Source organism: Chiroxiphia lanceolata, chromosome 1, assembly GCF_009829145.1.
Source record: "Chiroxiphia lanceolata isolate bChiLan1 chromosome 1, bChiLan1.pri, whole genome shotgun sequence".
NCBI lineage: Eukaryota > Metazoa > Chordata > Aves > Passeriformes > Pipridae > Chiroxiphia > Chiroxiphia lanceolata.
In genome coordinates, this window is record NC_045637.1 from 61,559,036 (window position 1) to 61,581,371 (window position 22,336).

Genomic DNA, 22,336 nt, shown 5'->3' on the forward strand with positions numbered 1-22,336 from the left:
CACCCGGCGCGTCCTCCTCTGCTGCGGTGCTCCGGGGGCTGCATGCAGCGGGCGGGGGCAGCTGGGGTGCGGGACGGAGCGCACACGCACCCCCCGCCCCGCCACTCTCCGGGATCGGCGGCGGCCAGGTGCGGAGAGAGGCAGGGATGGAGCCGGGAGCGGGGAACCTCCGCGCCGCGCTCCCTCCCGCCGCCACAGAGCCGCGCCTCCTCCGCCAGCCGGCGGGCGAGGAGCTGCCCCCGCTCGGTGTCGGCGCTGTGTGGTTTGTTCCCTTGCTTCTTCCTAACCCCCGGCCCTCCCCGTGGAAGCCTGGCAGCTGGCCCCCGGTACCTGCACGGGAGGTGCGCCCGGCAGCCGCGCCCCGCCGCCCGCCCGCCCGCCCCTCGGCAGCCGCCGGCGCCTGGGAAGGAGCAGCGGGCGAGGGCGCCTGCCGTGCCCCGCAGGCGGGGGCGGCCAGGGCAGGGACCCGCTACCCCTCGCGGGGCGGGCACCGCTCTCCTGCTTGGTGAGGGACGCGAGTGGGTCTGGACTACTGGGAGCGGGGTTTGGCCACGACGAGGCGAGCCGTGGCAACCTGCTTGCCGTGCCCGCCCAGGGCTCACTGCCCTCACAGTCCTGGCTGCCGTGGGCCGGTAACTAACTTCCATAACTGGGCCTACGGGAATCCTAATAAATCTGACTGCCGAGGGGAAAAAAGGTACCTGCGGTTTTAGACTCAAAAGCCCGCAACAGAGATCTCTGCCTTGTCCGAGTCCCATCGTGAATCTCGTCATTCCAGCGGGAACCGCATGCTGTCCCGTGGGCTTCCTGCAGCCCATGACCCACTGTCACTTGAGCATGAGGCACAGGCAAACTTCAGCCACTGTGAAATGAAGTTTCACAGCACGAGCCCTAAGGGTCAGGCTCTTTGGGGTTTATAGGGATTAGAAATGCCTTTTGTGTTTCATCCAGCGTCTGGGGATCAGTTCACTCGAATGGATATTTTAGGCAAATACTGTTTCCATCCAGTATGAAAATGCAGAAGTACAAAATAAATTTATAGAGGTTTTTTTAAGAAGTCGCTTTATTTGTAAAGTTCATCAATGATTACTGTATCTGTTGCACCTGCATCATGTTTAAACCACAACAGATGGAGAGTTATAAGTCAGCTACACACTCTCATTATGTAAATTTTTTTTGTCCTGCTATCCATCTTTGAAGATGAAGGAGGTCTTAGAAAAGGATTTTGGGCCAGATTAGAAACTCCATGTTCTCATGGATAAACAGTTATTTGGGTAAACATTTCCATTATATGAAAGGAAGATCCTACTATCCTAACAGTGCAAAGTGAGAAGTTTGCAATGTTAGGTTTTTTTGTATGTCTGAAGACTACCATGCAGCATACTAAAACCTGAAGATAAAATGCTGGAATGTGAGTTAGAAAGGATCACAGAAGGAAGGAAAGAGTGAAGAGGAAAAGAATAGGTGGCATATCACCATTTTGAGCAATTCAAAGTCTGGGAATTTTATATTAGGAATACATAAAATACTGTTCTTTCCTCACACTCCTCACACTGGCAAAAAGATACCACTTTCTTTTGCCAGAAATTTGAGGAGCACATTAAATGGGTTTGATACTTTAGCTTTATGTACATTTTTTTACTTTTAAATGGTAACTTTGTTAAAAGCATGGCAAAAAGAAACCAATATTTAACAACTTTAAAAGAAAACAATTTCAGTTTTCAGGTGCTTATCTCTGCCTTTTTTTGCATAAAAGTCTTAGAGGAAAATTAGATCCAAAAATCTCATTTGATCACAGTCTCAGAAGGCAGATTAATAAATTATGACAATGAGATTAGAACCCCAATCTTGCTTTCTTTCAAATTAAAATGATCTGAGCTAGAATAATTATCCTGTGGGTAGTGGGTCTTGTGAATATCTTTGCATAGAAATGTTCATACACAAATTATACATTCGTATATCTATATGTGCGTGTGTGTGTCTACATACACTTATGCATGGTTACTCCGTTGAGGCCTAAAGGTATATAAAGGTGTGAGGAGATTCACAATTACAGAATGTGGACACAGTATGTAGGGAAAAAAAGTTGGAAAAATTGTTGCCCTTGTACAGCTGTGTTACCTGGCATAGCTGCAACAGCTCTCTCTTAATGTGTTGAAGGTCTCCCTGTTCAGTTTATAGTTTCCCTTGTTGCTCCAGGATTTTTGTATGTTATCAGATGCCAGTATGCTTATTTACATATACTCATAAAAATTAAACTTTTGTAAAAGCCACTAGAATCATTGGACAGCATTAGCAGCTAGAAATGTAGACATTCTGATTTGCCCGTTATAATTCTGCTATTCATAAATGCCGGCTCCTGGAAACACTTCACGATGAAAATAAGTGTGTGTATTCAGCAGCAATGTATCCACATCTACAAAGCCATATCATTTCTTCTTCTATTTGCTTCCTTTTACAGGGAGAAAAGAAAAATGTCTTCTTTTTAAATATTCCACACACTATTTCACCCCTGGTCTTTGGGACACTGTAAAGAGCTCTATCTGAATAAACAACAGTATGAAAACAAGTAATAGAGGAAAATTAATCTTGATTTTTTAATTTAAATTAATTGTCCAGTAAAAATTGCTTTGGTCAAGTATGAAGTGTTCCTTTATGCAAATGAGAGAAAGGGAATGAAAAGAGAGCAGAATTTGCGCAATATTTCATATGTATTTTATACTACAATTGGCTGGTTATTATTCTTAATGAGAAACAGTTGACCTTGTTGGCCAATAGGTTAGACTTATTAGGAAAACTAAAGTTTGGGTGTGAAAGCCTCATAATGGGTAACCAGACCAATGTCATATAAACTCAAAGAATGATTTAATTAAAATTCACTGAATGCTATTGAATTAAGATGAAAGAACAGCTATTCACTTTCAAGAACTGAAAATGGGAAATAGCAAAATGCTGTAATGAGTAACCGTCACTGAGACAGTGGAGATTGCCAATGCAAGATTAGCAATATCAAGCCCTACGTGCAAAGGAAACATAATCTAGACCTAACTAGGAGTCATTTGAAATTTTTTTGTGAATGGGCCTTTAGTGAACTCCAGATGAGTTCACACTTTCATTTAAGTCTTAGAATCAAGACTTAATTATAAAGACTTGCGATGTTGATGTATTTTCGCACAAACGTTTTATTATGTATGAATCCTTGAAAATAACAACACAATGCTTACCCTATTTTTATAAGCAGAATCAGACAAGTTATTGACACATTTTTTTCCCGAGAAAAATGATACAAGAGCATTTTCTCAGCAGGTATTTGTTTGAGTAGTGTCAGACTGTCTGTACAGGCAAATGGAACACCATTGTCTGCAGATACTGAGATCTATCACAAACTAGCAGCTATGTGTTGGAGGTGAGAATTATGAGGATTGAAGGAAAACATCGAGTTCGGCATTCTTCCTGAGGAAGAGAACGCAGATACTGACTTTTGTGGACTATTGAAGAATACACATTTTGGATTTTATGTGGTGTTTCATATTTTACTGTATAATTCCCATATTCTGTACTTTAAGTTCTGGTAATTTCCTTTATCCCTCATGGCCATGAGTCCTGTTTCCCCACTGGTCAGTTTTTGGTGTGTTGCAGCACTTTCCCTATAGAGAAACTTCCCCTCAGTTTGCCCAAACTCCTCCCCGGTTACACCCTCTTGCTAGAATGTTCTCACCTTGCCTGTGTAAGGTGGGAGCCATTTTGAAGCAAGGAGTTGAATAAAGGCTTTTCTTCTCACCACCACCCTGAAGTGTTCTGATCCTCATTTTTCCACCTCTGTCAGTTATGTGTTAATGATCAATGTATCCCAACGTATCCCAAAGACTTGGTTGCTAAGAAATTTCTGTATAGTCAGGGTGACTAATCTTCAGAAGATCTCACCAAATATTTAGAAAAATGTCTCAAAATGTCCTTTTTCATCAAATACCTGTGAAAGGGGCAGTGAAAAAGCCACCATTTCTGAAAGCTTTGAGTCTCCAAAAATTTGCATTTTGACTTCTCAATGAGTCTTGAGAATCAGGAAGGTATTCTGCAGCCACAAGCAGATGGACCTTCTTCAGATATCTTGTCAGAATTCACTGTCTCTTACTAGCCATGGGTATTAAGGCATTCGACCTTATTGTAAATATGCATTGTAAAGAAAATCCTTCTCCTGGTACATTAGGATTCCCTAGTGAATGAATGCAGCAGTGGATAAATGACAACATAACAGATATTGAAAGTCCTTCCAAATGTGTTATATCTTTGTCTGAATGAGAAAGTAAAGCAATTGTTTACAGAAACACTGACATTTAAAGATCTGAGTGATGTTTCATTTTAAAGAAGGAATACTCTATCAGTGATCAAGCAGGAATTATTATTTGGATTTTTTTGCCTAAATATTTTGTCTTCAAATTCTAAAGCATTTTTCAAGAAGTGAGCATTATTTTTATGATACCACCAATATCCTGTTTGTCAGAAGTGATCAAAAAGTGGTTGTAGTAGCACAAGGCCATGATGATGAACGTAGCAGGCTTTCAAACTCATTTTCTCCGTTTTCTATTTTTTTGTCTACGTCTAATCGTTGCCTCTGACAACACAGTTTTCTAGGAAAATGACCGTCTCGCAGGATATTTCACACACATGTCATGTACTGCTGTAATATAGGTCAAAAAAGTCCAATGATAAAAGGAGTTTTTACTCTTCTGCATCTTCTAAGACAAACATTCCAGCTAATGGAAAAGGTTCGCAAAAAATCTTTGATGTGGGCTATTAAGAACATTACTGTGTTTCTGCTTTTCACTTGCACTTAATCAGTAGAGAAAACATGCCTGATGTGTGCAGTTCATTTGCAAATGAATGAATGGAAAATAAGCCTGTGTATAAATACCTCTTCACTTACACAAATTAAAGTGTCTGTATTCTCACTAATTACTTGTTGCCTATAACACCAAGGTCACAGGTTCATTCCCTGTATCATCCATTCGCTTAAGAGTTGGACTCAATAATCCTTGTGGCTCCCTTCCAGCTTGTGGCTTCCCTTCTAATATTCTGTGATTCTATAAATCTACTTACAGATGCATGCACACACACAGATATACTTAAATATGATGTATTTATATCCTTTTTTCTTAAGCCATGGTAGAGTGTGCTAAAGGTTTCTGTGGGCAGACAAAAAGCTAACTTGAAGTGAGACAGAAATTAATATAGAGAGGACTCTTCCTACCTTTTTTTTGAAACTCTGTTCTTCTCATCTTCCCCTTTTTACTTATGCGTTGGCTCTTACATTGCATGTTCTTCAGAACTGGGACTTCTCTTTGGGTTGACCGGAACAATATAGATGCTTTTAAAATAACAGTCCTTGGTCAGATCAGAGTCAAAGGGAGTTCTGCCCATCTGTGTCTCCATTCACAGTGTCCATTTTCTCAATCCAATACCTGCAGTGTGTTGAAATGCTGTTTTGTTTCTAATGTCAGTTTATGGAAGCCATTTGGAGAAATCATCTTTATTCCAGAGATGTGAAATGCGTAACTTCTGTCACACTCAACTTGGAAACCAATGTAACATGCAGGGCTGTCCAGTTGGAAGTCCTTTTACTTTTCTTCATGCAAAAAAAGGGAGAATGCTTTTGTTCGGCTTTAAAAATGAGATTTACAAATCCCCAAGAGAAAGTTTCCAAAAAGAGTAACTGGAAAAAAAAAAACAAGTTTAGAACAGAAAGACAGATTTAGTGTACCTATCAAGAAGAATGATTACCTGGCACCTATAATGAAATAACTTTTTTGTTATTCTTTTTATAATTATGAGATTCTGACATTTGAACTTTCAAGTTCATTTTTATGAGGGAAATAAGAAAAATATTAAAATGTGTGATATAAGATAATGACAATATGATTTTGTTTACCATAGTATATTCCTTTAAATTAAAATCTGCAAAGACTAAGATTTGTATTCAATGCAATTTATGATCACCTAGCTCTTGAATTCACTGCAATTTGAGACTAAATCACAGAATGTAGATGAAATTTGATATGTCTCTACAAGAGAATCTGATGTATGCTCAGATCAGTTTTACACTAAGTAAAGCACTCTTTAAACCTCAAACACAATCTTCATCATTATAGTTTCTCCTGTTGCAAAACAGAGAAGCTGTAGTCACTGTGTGGGCAGACACCTACAAAGCTCTGCTTTACTGCTATTCAATGTGCTTCCAACAAGAGGAAGTCAACCAGTTTCACACATAAAACTTACTCCAGAATGCCTGAACACAGCTGTGGCAGTACCAGCATAGAAAAAACAGAAAACATTTTTAATAACTGAACCAGGGCCTTCCCCTTTGCACTACAAAAAACAATCTCCTACTACAAAAAACAATCACATTTCGCAGCTGGGGTTCAGCTTCATAGGATAGGAAATCATGCCATTTTTCTGTTTTGCTGTTGCATAATCTAGAGGGATCTGAAAACAACAAGCAGTTTTCAGTACAAATCTATGCAAAGTACACGATTATAGGGCAGGTACTTGCTTGTGCTGCCTTATCTTATTCCCCCGCTGGGAAATCCTTTTCTGTTTCATACATGGTAGTGTGTTAACCACTCTATTTCCTTTAAGCTGGAGCAGATTAAATAGCTAATGCAATATAAATAAGAAGGAATTTTATCAACTATGCTTACAATGCTTGTTAATGGACTGCAGATAACTTTGTTCTGCTACAAACTTTAGCTAGAGTTGTCAAGGTGTAACATTCCCTTTCTCAAATTATGCATTTGCAAAGTGTTTAAGCTAGGAAATTGAAGGTGAACGACAAAAGAAAATTAATTGCCCTTGTAAAGTTTGTTTTTAGAAAGGAGGTATAGTGTTCTTGCAGTGTGTCACTACAATGAAAGAGGTCCAGAAAACATGAATGTCAGTAGTATTTTAAAGATGAGCACAATAGTATCCCAATTTGTGCCACAGAATGCCTATTCTTGGTGATCACTTCGGACTGGCAGGTATATATTGACTTATGCTATGAGGTAAGCAAATACTGAAGTAGAAAGAGAGAGGCTTCAGTAGCAGTTCATTCCTTTGCAGTATGCTCTGTACTGCATTGCTTAATACTAATTTACCCCAAATTCAGAGCTAGTTGACAGGAAGATGATTCAGACCTCAATCAGAGAGTGCTTCAGGTTCATGCCTCTAATAAAGTTAACCATAATAAAAGATTGTTATTTGGACTGGTTATGAAAAAAACTGTGAAAATAAGAACGATGAAGTCTGAATCTATTAAAACACACACAATATTCAGTAACCACTGTCAATAAAGTTCTGATCTTGTATTCATGAACAATGGTAGATTGAATAGTATCGTCTTCAGTTCCCTTCTTCTTTACAGTCATAATGCAACAAAACTCAACTTTGAAAAGCCACAGCCTCCAAATATGCAGATAATACATGACTATCTTTGAAGTTTCAAATGGGCTTGAGCAAGTTAATCACTATCCTATACCTCTACAGCCAATACTGAAAAATTCACCTTTGATCAGCTCTGGAATTGACTATGCCGAGCTTTCTACTTCTTGGCCAAAACAAATGTAAGGTACGATAGGACTAACAGGGATATCATAGGACTTACATAATACTCATTTTAACCTGCATAGTAGATCTAAACTCTAAATACTAACAACCCATGGGGATTTATAGACATTGCTTGCTTATTTTTACTCAAAGAAAGCAACTTTCTGTACATTCCTGGTATATGAAATAGCTTAAACAATGTTTTGGAGGTGGGCGTAGCCCATATGAACTGTTTTCCCAAGCAAGTAAAATTCGACAAAACTGTAAGTGGCCAAAGCTGAGTCTTCTAATGGATGGTATTAATGACTTAGCAATACTTCGAGGTTTATCTATGATCTAGTGTGTGCTAATTACTATTTCATATTTTTTGAATACAAATATCTTGTAAAAAAATGTATGTATTTAAGAAACAGGAGTAAATGTATCCAGTTCCTCAGAATATAATACTGTATAGTTTTTAAGAGATTCTTTGATCTCTGTCATAATGAAAACAGTGGAGCTTCTTTGTGTTTAGTTGTTTTGAATATTAAAGCTGCCTCTTGAAAGTAAATGGATAGGCAGCTCAGAGATAACAATAGTCTACCACATTCCTGGTAAATTTTTTCATTTCTGATAAGTTCTAGTTACTAGTATGGAACTCTAGTTTCATTAACAGAGAAAAAAAATTAATAAATGGGAAATTAAAAAAAAATAGCTAGGTAGTATGAAGGATGGTGGCAGTAAGAGGAAGTACACTTTAAAAAAGAGAAAATATAGAACACAAAAAAAATATTAAAAAAACTTCCATAGGTCACAGAGAACTCAAGCCTGAGAAGATACAGGACTTAGTGTGTGTTCCATGGACTGAAGATTTGCTTGATCATAATTTCCAATGAAAACAGTTCGTTGCTCAGAATTTGCTGATTCTATGGGAGAAATAATTAATTAGCAGTCATTAACTGGATTTATCTGTCAGATAAGCTGTATCTGATTTTTAGCTACTGATCATCAAAAAATAGACTAACTGAAAATTCTCTTAGTACTAGCTAGTTTTTCTGCTTATGTAAAGAATACTTAAATATTATGGGACTAATGAACAGTTATGACTTGGTCAAGAAAAGAGTGACAGTATTTGTTGGCACAAATTTGTTTCAAGGAAAAAGTCCTAAACTTGTATGAACGTTCACTTTTTTCATAATCTAGTTATGTATTTTCTTCTACATACAAGCTTCTACCATGCATACATGTCCACTACTTCATGTAATGATCATTGCCACAAGTATATGAATAATGATTTTTGAGAAGAGGAGCCTAAAATGAGCTCTTTAGTCCACATTAAAACACTTAAATACATTACCTGATTTGCAGTAGCAGTGTGCTTTAACAACAGTCAGTGTGATATCAGTGGGGATTCTTGAATGCTTAGAAACTAAAGGAAAATTTGGGAATCAGATGCATTTCAACAGGGACACACCCTATATTGTCTATTTTTATTCCTTCTTGTTTAATACAAGCTAGATAAAAAGGATGCCCATAAAATGGGTGGAAGATGTCAATTGAGAAAGGATACAAGTAATTTGATAGAACAAGATGAAAATGAAAATCTTGAAGAAATTAAACTCTAAATCTTTCCTAGGTAGTGCCTTTATGAAAGAGAAAACAAAGGCACTATACCATTAACTTCCTTATGCAATGGGTTAACCTGTAAATCTTCCAGTGTATGAAATTCGTTATAAGTAGGACAAATAAGAGCAGAAAGAAGGTAGTTCCATTTGTAGCAAAAATGTTTAGAGATGGGGAACACTAAATAAAAGCATGGGGTGAAGAACTAGAACGAGCTCCAGCTCCTATGGTCTTGAACATGTTCTGTCTGCAGCAGGGCTCAAGTACAATCAGTGATCTGAGAGTCACCTGTGGTGATCAAAAATCAAACTCTTGGGGTTGTTTCTTGATTCCTCTGTAGTTCTCAGACTCTGACATCTGCACTGCTGGTGGCATGCATGCCATAGTCACACACACGATCTTTTTGGTAGCCCAAAATATTCTGATGAGGACTAAGCAAGAGACACGATGGTGCTCACTGAGTTGAGGAATGCAACCATCATGCAACCACCATGACTGATGAAACTTGTGGCTGTGACAGTTCTGTGGAGGCAACATCAAATGGCCCAAAGAGCTGACAAAGTTTTTTGTAAGGTTAAATATTGGGAAGAATTTTTTGTATTCAATTTCTTATGCAAGTCCAGTGCAGTTCAGTGATGGTAGCTGAAAGAGCTATTTGTCAGACTAAGTATCTTCTTTCTGTTATTTTTTTCCTGATTAGATTTTTGAAAATTAGTTTTCCTAAAAATAGTAATCAAAATACTGTGTACAGTTATACTATCTGTGCTCCAGTACAACTTGTAGCTGAAACAAGAATGTATGTTTGTACATGTAAATGACTGCCACTAAGCAGAGGAGTGGCAGCAATGTTGAAGGGGCAAAGCTATCATTTCAAATATTGCATAAACGACTGATTATGTACTATTTTTTGTTAGTGAGATGAAACTTCCACTGTTCAATGTTTTAGAAAACTGTCCTTTTTCTAAAATAAAGAAAATGCGAAGTATACTCAATTGTTGTACAGCTTACACAGCTGTGGAAAGATTCAGATCTGATGCATCACAAGGAGAAATGTTGTAAACTGAAACCATGGTGTTTGAAGGGGAAAAATACTTAAAATGGAAAACAGAAAAATAAAAAGCTAGTTACTTGTCTGTACAAAACTGAAAAAGAAACAAAGCAAAAGGAAACCCAACAGAACAAGTTGTTTCTATGAATGCTTTTTAAACTTACTGTCAGCACCTCCATTGGGAAACATCCAAATTCAATGAGTCAATGAGTTGAGAATTAAAGTGAGTATACTCACAAATTGTAGTGTATTTTAATAATTTCAGAAAAAAACTCAAATCTTGAAGTTTCAGCCCAAAGCATTCAGTCCTGTGTACATATTTGGAAAAGTCTTCATTAATTAATAAATCTGTGAAGGCCAAAATTTGTAGTTATAAGTTGTAATTATATAGTGATAAATATAAATTATTGGAAAAATTAATCAGAGCTGAACAGCTGCCAGTGGCTGAAACTATCCCAGTAAAAATGCCTGTGTGAGAAGCTTTTTGTAGACCAGGCTCATCTATGGTTCATCTTTAGCCCAAGGAAGTCTTTATCTGAAAATAACTCTGATTTAGTCATCCTTATTATGCTAACAGTACATGTGTTGTCTTTGGCCTTGTGCAAGCTTTCCTTCACCAATCAAAAATTATCGCATCTCTTTCATTAAATTTTGTGTTTGGTACAAGAGTGATTGTAGGCCATGGCTAGGTTTCTCTTCCACGATTTTCCATCAAGCCCATTGAAAACCTGAAAAAAATTCAAAAAGTCTGTAGAAGTTAATAGTGTTTTTCTAAATACACTTTAAACAATATTCAAATTAATAAATTTAATAATAACCTACTAAAATTATTTTAAAATATCAATTTTAAGGTCATAAGAAAAAATATTTTATTTGTTATACTTGCAAATCAAGATTAATTTTGTTCAAAGATAAGTTTTGTAAAAGTGTTGCTGTAAATTAGCCAGACCACCAACCTGTCCAAAATAGCAGAAGACAGTTGTGGTTCTTTATTAATAATATAGCTGGTGCATTATTTTTACATCAAGTGTCAGCATCTCACAGAATGAGAATCCTTCAAAAAGGACATGTGACAGAACAAAGAATATTAGAGTGTTCTACTGTGGAAAGACTATTAAGGTAAAATGTGATTTTCATGGCAGTAATGACCCATCAATCCATGTTAAATCACTTATGTATATAATACCACAAGACTCTTAGACTGAACACCTCCTTACATTAAAACATTTGGTTTTACAGGTAACATACTCTTCACCCATTTGCCAAAATCTCATGCAATAAAATTCTCTGAGAGCTGAACTTCACCAAAATGAAGGTAGACTGAAAGTATGAAAAAGTCTGAAGACAGTTTTTTTATTGAGTATATATAACCCACTAAAACTGACACAAATCTTTAGAGGGGAAGGTAGAGACGACATTGTCAGACTATCTGCGCCCTCAATTCTCCCTGTAAGCATATGCAGAGCTATCTCTTTATCCTCCTTCCAGTTGCTTTAATACCTTCAATTGCAATAATGCATATGTTAAAAAAAGAACCACAACAAACAAAATACTCCCACCCCCTCCCCAAACCAAAACAGCAGCAGCATGACTGCAGTTAAGCTTTCAGTGGACTGAGACAACTGTCAGGCAAGCTGACCGACAGTGTTTGTGACCAGTAGTTTATGCCTCTTTACACTCCTTCCCATCTGCCTGTGTCCATCTGCTATCTTGTTCTACTATTTGAAGTCTTTAAGATACTCACCATCTTTTACTTTCATGTTGGAAACAGCATTTAGCACAAAAAGGCCTTGGGTTCATCATGATGTTAATAAACATTATTACAGCTAAACCACTTTTTTTATAGTGTGGATTTTTTTCCATTTGGCTAGATCAGTTTCTCATGCTGTGCAATTGCAGTTCATGATGACATTTGAAGAATTCTGTACTACCTACTTTTTTAATGAAAATACCTACCTCCTGCTGGTTGGGCACAAACTAATGGCTCTAATACAATCTAATTTGCAGCCAGACGAGGAAAAAAAAAAAAATCTGTCTTAACACTGAGGTAACAAGTTTAGTTCATGACTGTTAGTTATCTCCTGGTTTTCCATCAAGTGGGAAAGAAATTAGTTAAATCACTATTTGCAAATATTATGCATGTCTTTAAAAACTGTCAATATACGTAAGAAGTAACATACTTCTAGAATTAGAGTTGTTTTGTTGAAACTAAACTGCAAAAATTGAAGGATCCCTTTCAGCATCAGGCCTCTTGCTGATCCTGAAGGCTGAACAAGCTGAGCAGAATCTCTCGAGCCTCGCTGGAAATCTTGTGTTTTGCTCTGCCGGTGCTGAGTGCTGTGAGTGGCACTTTTTCAGCGGAAAGTATCTTTGAGTGGGGAGAAAAAAGTGCTTTCAATGGGTGTTCCACTTGCAAAGAACAGCTTGCTGAATGTCATCTTGCACTTAGATTCACTGAAGCTGCCTATTCAAAGCAGTATCCGTCTGCTATCCTTAACTCCAAATCTGGGCCGATGCAATCAGTCCCTTTCCCTTAACTTAATGGGCAGATCTACATCAACTTTAATGTCAGCTTAATCGGACTCTAAGCTCTTCAGGGAGAGGAATTGAATTTTCTGTGATATGTGGCATCTAGCTTGCTGTCAGATATTTAATTCAGGGTGATAACAGTAGATAAAAAAAACCCTGGAACTCATTTTATTAAGTAGAGAAAAGAGTATTTTAATTATAACTTCTGTCATAAGGCCACTCACTGTTTAAGTGAAATATTAGGTTAAAATAAAACATTTCAAGCATCGGATGGTATTTATGGACACTTTACATGTCTGACACTCAGCACTGTATATGAATGAAGTCTTATATTTGTTCAATAAAAGAATATTACATACCAATTTCACATTCTCTGTTATTTCCCTTGCAAAGTACTAAATTTAGAAGAAAATTGTTTTTGTGTTGTCAATTTCTCTCTCTCTGTATCCATGTCTTGAATATTAGGTCACAAAGTAAATAAATAATTCTGTTTTATCCAGTACAGTTGAGAATTAGTGACACAGTGCATCATTATTACCTACCTGTATTTGGAAAAAAATCTCACTTCTGGATTAGATCTTACAAATTCTTGGTGTGTTGAGGAGTACTTTTTTTTTACAAGCACTACTATTAAGAAACAATTACATTAGTTGCCAAGTTTTTTACTATATGAAGTGTCAGAATAGGTGAATTTTTCTTTTATACAATGATCTGTTTTATCAAGAGCCTTTAACATATGTGGATGTACTGTTCGGGAGAGGTGCTGTGCTATAAGGTCTATGAAAGTGTCATCTGTTGGCGTGATTGGAAAAGTATCTAATATAGATGTGCTGCCACCTGTCTTTTTCCGCAGAAACTGTCACAGTCATTCCATTTCAAAGTTGGGAGTTGAGTCCTCGCTGTCGTGGCTCAATTCAGTGTTTGGCTTCTGCTGAGACTGATAATTAACTTTTCAGTTGTCAAAACAAGCTTCAAATTGAACTACTCCAAAAAGAGGCAAAACCAGTCGATGTTACACTTTTCTGGGGCAAATGGTAGAAGATCTCATTTTCTTTTGATTTATCATTGAATGGTAGAATGGTTTGGGTTGGGAGGGACCTTAAAGATAATCCATTTATTCTGGGCTTTTTCTTTATTTGAGAAAAAATGTAACTTACCTTTTTCTCTTGAAAAATTAGTCTCATTGAGGAAAACCTCCAGCTATTTTCCTTCATTTCTCCTACCATTAGACAAAGAGAAAAAGGCTGTAATTGAGAAATAAATGCAGATGATTTGGGAAAGGGAAGTGTGATAATCATGATGCCTCATACCAAGTTCATGCACAACTATTAGCACCTGATGCGCCCATGAGCTATATTGATGCCGAAGATCAGTTTTATCTATTATGAAACAATTTTCCTTCCCCCAGATCCATGAAATTGTTAAATTTGATCTTTGTAAAGAATGAGATGGAAAGATAGCTGTAGAACTGTGTAAATGTGCATTCTGAGTGTGTTCAATCAAGTTTAACAACCCCAACATATTAATTTTTCTCTATTTCTCTCCCACGAAGACAAAGATTTTACTGGTTGAAGCTTCCTATCAAGTGTTTGGGAAAAGCATCTCAAGGAGTCAAGAAGCCAGCAGTGAAACTACTCACTTTTGAGGTGGCATATACATTAGATGGAGACCTTTCAGGGTAATGAAATAGTGAAGAGGGCTTTTTAAGCCTTGTCAGAGCCCTGGCACAGAGTTCAATTAACAAATCCAGACATTGATCAAACCTCTCTGTTTGTTACTGGGAAGGCTCATGCATGTACAGTGGATTGCCCAGCAGTGACAGGAGAAAATTAAAATTTTCATCCAGCCAGTTACATTGTCAGTAGCTTAATTCTTCTGGGAATTATGCTTCAGGTAGAGAACTTATGTTCCAAAAAAAGCAAATATTATCTAGAAGACAGAGTCTTCTGGAACTCCCTAACCCTTTCAGGGCTGAAACCACTGTAGGGATTTTAACTTTTGGGAGATGGAAAGAAGGCGCAAAATTGAAACACAGATCTACAAGATTTCTACCCATCTTTACTCATAAAAGACATTAAAGTACATGCTTACAGCAATTCCAGTGGTATTCAGTCACGTGTTTTAAGCTGGATATCAGTGATGTTTTGAATCAAGGTCAATAAGCATATATACTTAGTGATCATACAGTGACTAGTTTTTCTAGCTCATCAGAAAGGTTGAATTTTGAGATGATACGGAATAGGCAGAAGAATACCTTTGCAATTTGAAAAAAAGGAAAAATATGTCTGTAGCTTTATTGTCCTAACACTGTTAATATTTACAATTGAATGCTTTGGAGTAGGAGGTTGGAGGTCAGTTACCAAAATTCATTGTCAGTCCAGGCAGTACTCAGCCAATAATGAGATGCAGACAAGCATCTAAGTGTAATTATCTCAGTTATGGTTTCAGTGTACAGATTGACATAGAATATGAAGTGCAGGGAAAGCTACATCCCACACTAAAACATGGAAAGTAGTCATTAAAGAGAGGAGGAAAGAACTTTACTCACAGAAGGAAAGTTTTGTCTACTAGCTAGTTATATATAGGCAGCAATGCCTCGGCAAAAGGTTTGCTGCAAGCAATATATACATATTGAAGGAGGGGAAACTATTCTGGTTTTCATTAAGAAGAATGGCCTGCTTATCTCCTGCGTAAGCATGGATTGAAATGAGTTTTGGAGCAAAAGAGTAGGTCCGTCTGAATGTCCTTGAAGGACTGAAGGGGAGGAGAGCTAATATTCCAGCAAAGGTAAGAAGTGGAGGTGTAAGCACAGCTGAAGATGCGCTGTGAAGGTGCTTCTCTGTTGGAAGCCAAAAGAAACTGTGATGGGCACAATTTCGGGTAGAGGTTACTGAGCAGAGGCAGTCCGAGACATGAGAGAAATACCCAGGCCCCAGATGATAACTTCTTGAAAGAGACATAGTGTTACATGAATAAGGGAGAAAGACTTTTCTTACATAACCTTGCCTTAGGTATGTTAGGCAAGGTTTTCTTTCACTTCAGCATATATATCTTTTTTGGTAATACTTTGTAACTGCTGCTTTGGGATGTTGTGAATAAATGCTTGCATTTGTATTCTGCTGTAACTGAGCTCGAGTGGGATTTAATTTAAATGGAAGTGCATGACATTGATCACCTAAAAAAAAAATCTATATATTGGGTTACCTCAATAAAACCTTGCCTCCTTAGTTCATACCCCTATACTCAGAGGGTGACAGAATAGGCTACATTTCAGTAACACCAGCCAGATGAAGAGTTTGTACCACAGACATCAGGAGAGAGTCATGGTTAAACATGAGGTTTGCAGGGAAAATGTCAGTATCATTATTGGTTTCCACTGCATTAAAGGCTGAAAGAATCTTAAGAATCTTTTAAAAAATAGAACAAAGCCACATGCTCCACAAGCTGCTCCGTAACTTTGGAGTGAAAACGATGTAGGACATAAGACATAAATATTTCATGAACCAGTAAAACTACAATATGATGTTCCAATGCAGCAGGTTCTATACAAAAGCTTTGCAATGCATTGCCCTTAAAGCCCCCAGGGGTATTCTCCTTTTTGAACAGTGGAATGACATGAATTCCAAAAGCAGGAGATTATGTAAAAGGGAGAGATATTTCATTCAAAATCAAAATGGGAAAATGGGAAAATCAAGCTGACATTTAGACTTCATATTTATCTGTAACATGAGAGTCTATATTCTGGAATTGCTCTTCCACCCTCTGACTCTGCCTTTACTTCTGTACCTCTCTGAAAGTGTAGGCTTTAGTGTATGTCTCTGATGGTCAGAAACAGAAAGAAAAAGCTTTTTGTCTAACACTTCTGTGTTCTGCAATAAATAATAAAAACAAAGTAATAATTATTTAAATGAATGTTTTGTCTCCAGGTATATATTGGTTATTACATTTTTGATTATTGTTATTACAATATTGCTTGCAAGATGCTGCCAATATTATATTTTCCCATCATACCAACAAAGTCAAAAAAAACCACAGTGAAGGTCGTTGTGCAGAAGAAAAACTAGCCACAGTAAGGGAAAAATGGATGCAAAGACAGATGAAATTGCTTGCTTAAATATACAAAGTATATTTGTGACAGTGGCTGCAGAAAATATGGATCTTCTTGAAATGAAACTGTCAGATCCAGCAGCGTAACCAGTGTTGAAAAAATTTGGTCACATATCTAAAATCCACAATTAGTCTCACCCAAATTTCACAAATCATAGTCCTACACAAAAGTTATATGGGGAAAAATTAAAACCATGAAACAGTCCATGTTCATATGTTTTATTTGTTTTATTAAACTGCTTCTTCATTCCTCACTAATTCCATTCAGCCTAGTGATATTTGTCCCCAGATCTTGAAATCAGTAATATTGTGCACACAAATGATCTCACAGACAGAATAATCTGTGAATCACATGACTTCTATAAGCAGCTTGTCCCTGAGGAACATGGTCTGTGGTGAAGAGAAAGTATCATGTGTTACATCATCCCTAAGTGCTGGTTGATGCCTCAAGTCATGAATAAGGCACTGTGGCACACTCTGGCTAAAGCATACTAAGAAACTTGAGCAAATCTGTGTGGGTAGGGAACATAAGTCACTCTTGATAAATATAGAAAAATTAACCAAGCTACATCATCCAAAACACCAGACTCCGAGGTAGAAATCCCTACACAGTTTTTAGCATATGGTGGATATAGCTGAATACTTTATATGAAAAAAGAGATAATGAAATTCAACAAGGTTTCAAAAAATTGTTTCCTCACATAATTTTGAGTGCTATGCAATAGGGATAGAGCAAAGATGCATTTCAAAAACAAGCCATCTTTGCCTTGGTGTGGGGCTTTCACATCCATGAAGGTGGAGGAGTAATAAGCATGAAGTTGCAATCAGCAGCAGAATAGTTTACTTCATCCCCCCACTTTTTGAACTGGAAATTACAATATACTGCATTCTTGCATGCTTATTATATGACAAATTAGTCTGCTAGTACAGAGAAGTTATTGGGAAATGTGATGCAATTTCTTTCTTAAAATTCCAATACTATTGTTAGAAAAGAGGGGGGATAGATAAAAAAATAAATGACAGGCAAAGTCTGTTACAGGTTTTGGTTTTTTTAAAGAAATTTATCCCACATAAATTGTACACTCTTTACTGTTTGGCTCACATCTGGTTTTAGTCTTTAAAGCAGATCAACAGGAAAAAAGTGTTGAATTTTTCTTTTTTTCCTGTGAGGTGAATATGCATTATCTATATTTTTTTCTGTCTATTATTAACATACTATTGTGACTGCATCTGGTGGCATCCAACTGTAGCAGGTTACCAAAGCTCTAGTCAAACAAATCTAGCCAAATCTCTTTACAAGATCTGGGAACAAATTAGCACTCTGATCCTTTCACTTCAGGAAAATTTTCCAATGTGTTGTTTTGAAGCATGTAATGACTACCCTGAGAGTCATGATCTGCTCTGGTAACTTCGTCTGTCTCAGGACACTAGCTAACAATGAAATGTTGGAACCGCAAAAAGCTCCCTCATTAATCAACCTAAAATCAATATAAGATATGCATACAACGGAGCACAGAAAAGGCAGAGTTGAAGAATGCTTGCCTTGTCTCAGTTATTTGAGCTTCAGTGCCTGTAGCAGTGTGACTGCTAGAGAAGCAAGCATGGACAACTTTAAAGGAGAACTACCTGTGCCAACAGAAATGTCACATATGAGCCCAATCTCTTCTTCTTATGGAAATTCATCTATGTTTTAACATATTCCATTCACTGTAACATATGGTGCTTTTAGAAATAGGTTCTTCTGCACTGTTAAAAGAGATAATATTATTCCTCCACAGGTCCCACCTTTCTGTGCTCTGCAACTGGCAGATGGCAGTGTGTGCTCCCATCTCATTACTGGGGTTACATGTAGTTGAACATCTCCAGCAATGCAAGTAGTTTCTTGGACTTATACCCAGAGTGTTTTCCTGTTGGTGGGGAAGAAGCTGGAACACTGCATTTGTTTTTAACAAGAGTGCCATGGGCCAATGCCATGACGCACCGCCAGCTTGGCTGTCCCTGTCCCTGGAAAAATAGAATAAGAAGTCAAGCTGCTCTTGCTGAATGAAGGGATATGGTATGTATTTTCTGAGGCTCTTGGGCCAGCTTAGACACAGAAAGAGGGTGAGTGTGAAACCCAATGCATCTTACCTGAAATGTGTCCACAACAACTAGGACCTCTGTTTTATATGTGTCCATTTTCTACACCAAGGGTTTTACTTGCTTGTGATACTCTGAAACATCTAATGGGAGGGATGGAGAGAAAACACTGACGGTAATGGGCAGTAGGTAAAGAAAGGACCTTGTGAATAAATACACCAGAGCACAAAATCTGCCCTCCTGTCTCGAACAAGAAAAGCAAAATCCCTTCCAAGTGCAAGGAATTAAATGATGCTAAACGGAACACCATCAAGGCCCATCAACTATCCTTTCCTTGGATACGAGAGTATTACTCACCAGAGGACATTTCATTCTTTCTCTAATGTTTATTCATTAACCAAACATACTCTTGGTTGTCATTAATTATATATGTCCCAGTATACTTGCTGGGATTTGCAGTCACTCAGAGATGAGCAATGAGAACAGAATATGAATAACTGTATCATAAGCAGCTCTTGCCAAAGTACATTTAAATTAATGGATCTAAGAAATTATTTCTTTTCTAATGAGAATCGTTAAACATGAGATTGAATTTTAGCAACATCTGAAAGGCATAGCAGACTGTCAGACATTTCAAAGACTAAGCAGCTGTTTGAGCAGTTATTCTCTAAGGTAAAAAAAAATATATAAGGAAAAAGTCTTAAAAAATGTTAAACCAAGTATTTTGCTAATAAGTTAAAACTACAGGTATAAATCATAAAAAATTCTTGTCTTGTGATTTGCAAATAAAATACATTTAAATTTTAAAATATGTTTAAATTGTGGAACTTTGCGATATGGAATGGTGGTATTCAGTTCAAGGTTGGACTTGATGATCTTGGAGGTCTTTTTCAACCTTAACAATTCTATGATTCTAAAGTGTACCTAGAGAAAATGAACCAAGTGAATGTATGGAAAAATATAATTCTTTTGCCTGGAGGAGCATATGATCTAATTAGATCATAGAAAGACAAGAAATGGATGATAAAAGCAAGCAAACCAAAACAAGTGAAAGGCAACTGTATTTACCATGTTCCATGGGCTCCAACCATGCATTATCAAGCCAAAAAGGTATATTCTATGCATTAAAATAATATTTAAGAATTATAGAAAAATGGAAACAGAAAGCTTGGGGAGAGGGAGTGAAGTTGAATGGAAGAATGTCTGAATACAACAAAGTCTCTAGCTAGCTTCTAATACTCTTTTGTTCCTTTAGCTGATGGCTTTAAATTGACACACACACACCCCCCTCCAGTGACATAATGTACAATAAATACTAGGAAATAAGCTTAACATTTCAGAATATGATGAATCAACTACCATTACTTCTATTTTATTTTATTTTCTGTTACCCATTTCCAACTGTTTCAGTGGGAGATGCAAATATTTTTGCAATATAACACAAATCTTTACAAATAGTAGGATAGTTCATTTTGACGAAGATCTTGTTGCAACACTGATAATGACCTGACATAGTAGTTTAGATGCACCAGGCTCTAAATGTAGTGGGTTTTAATAACCACATAACTTTTGTGTCCTTGCTGCCTGTGTAAACAATCCCTTGCCAATACAAAGTCTAAATCCAGTCCTCAATGCACCCAATATTTGTCATCTGTGAGGAAGTCTGACAGTTCGTAAAATCAGCATCTCTGTTCATGTAAGCTTTTAAAGTTTCAAAAATTAGCAATGAAAAATGCAGCTTTTTTCTAGCTACAGAACTATAAAATTACCTTTCCTCTTTATTTATCAGGATAGAGAGAGACATAAAAGATAACACCAAGTCCTTCCTGAACAGAGACAGTCATTATAAATTGAATACTTCAATTTTTCACTATTTTAACTACAGTACTGCAAAAATATGGGGAATATTTCTGTCTGGGTTTCACCTTCAATTTTGCACTGAGTTAACTAAAGCCATGACGATACAGTGATGAAGTTGTGTTTCGTAGGAGAAATATAAGCTTTCATCTTATTACTTAACAATGGAAAATCCTGTTTAAATTTGTGAGTATGAACAGCCTTCTAATGGAAAAAATTCTGACTAAATCTAGAAGAAATGTCATGAGATATTGCAGCTAGAACACAACTTGAAATCAGATCCAGAGATCTTGGCTGTCATTTTCTGGTGCATTAATTAGTACATTGATCTTTCCTTCTGAACTCTTAATGAGGCCCAGCTTCCCCTGCCCACACAGAGGGAGAATCTTTAATATGGCTTAATTGTTAACAGAAGTGTGAGTCAGTACATTCATTATCCTTAATGTCAGTCCTTTCCCCAGAGCAGGAAACTAGGACAACCATAGCAAAAAGGAGGACCTTCTGGATAGAGGAGCCTGGAGACGTGTTGGTCTTTCTCCCAACAGCTGATTTATGAATGAACTATGAGGACAAAACCATTTTGCTACAATAGTCTTTAGCGACTGTTTTGTGTCAGAGTTACATCTTAGGAAGACTGTCGGTTCTCTCCTAGGCATCTGTGTTCCATCAGCAAAAAGTTCAGGTAATTCCTATGAAAGGTTGAGAAAGCACAGTTTGAGCAGAAAGGAAGAGAAATACAAGTGGAAATCTCACAAGTCCCTGTGATCTGTCAAGGAAGCAAATTTGTTTCGCTAATCCTCTCTTTTGAGATTAAAAGTGATGGGTAATATTCTTCTGCTAAATCAGTACTGCAATTTTAAATGTCTACAATGGCAAATTGCATAAATAGAATTACTTTATATTTCTATTAAGCACTACTGTTGTATTAAGTCTCTGAGTTTTCCTACCATTCTCTGCACTGCTCTAAATAACCATCTCTGTTCCACCTAGTGCCAGCATGCATTTCCTGGATCTGGTCTGCCATCTAACACCCACTGAAACCTTTCTCCAAAGGTTAAAGTACAGTTCTGTCATATTTGGTGGCACATGATGACAAACGAAACATCAGTTCTGCAAAATGCGTAAGTGCTGTTATGCTCTTACTCTCCTGAAACGTGCACCTCAACCTAATGCTGGTGTTGGTACCGTCCTTCCTGAGTGAAAGAAAGAAAACTGGCAGCCTGTACAGATATTATTAAACTCTCTTCCTCCTAAATTTTCCGTCATGCAGTGACGCTCATGCACTATCCTTGGCATGCCATTGCAAGTCAGTAAAACTGACATCGCTGTGGCAGTTTGCCAGTGTCACACAGATGTCATGGATTCAAATATAAACTGGGTAAACCATGGAAACCTACCATGCGTTGCTAATATATTAGACCTACAGGATGGTTTAAATACATGTTAGATGATGATCTTTTGCAGGTATGGCGTACATTTATCCAAAGGTAGTTAATTATTTATTAGCTTTAAACATTTTCAAGTAAGTGAATATTT

General features: G+C 37.3%; 1 protein-coding gene across 1 annotated transcript in view; it reads right to left on the reverse strand.

Annotated features, from left to right (window-relative positions):
• MBP (myelin basic protein) overlaps positions 1 to 374 on the reverse strand; it is a 115,739-nt gene extending 115,365 nt beyond the window's left edge. Inside the window, exon 1 of the mRNA XM_032706144.1 lies at positions 4 to 374. The gene's annotated coding sequence lies outside the window, so the exon portion shown is untranslated. The remainder of the gene's footprint in view (positions 1 to 3) is intronic.
• Between the last annotated feature and the right edge of the window lie 21,962 nt (positions 375 to 22,336).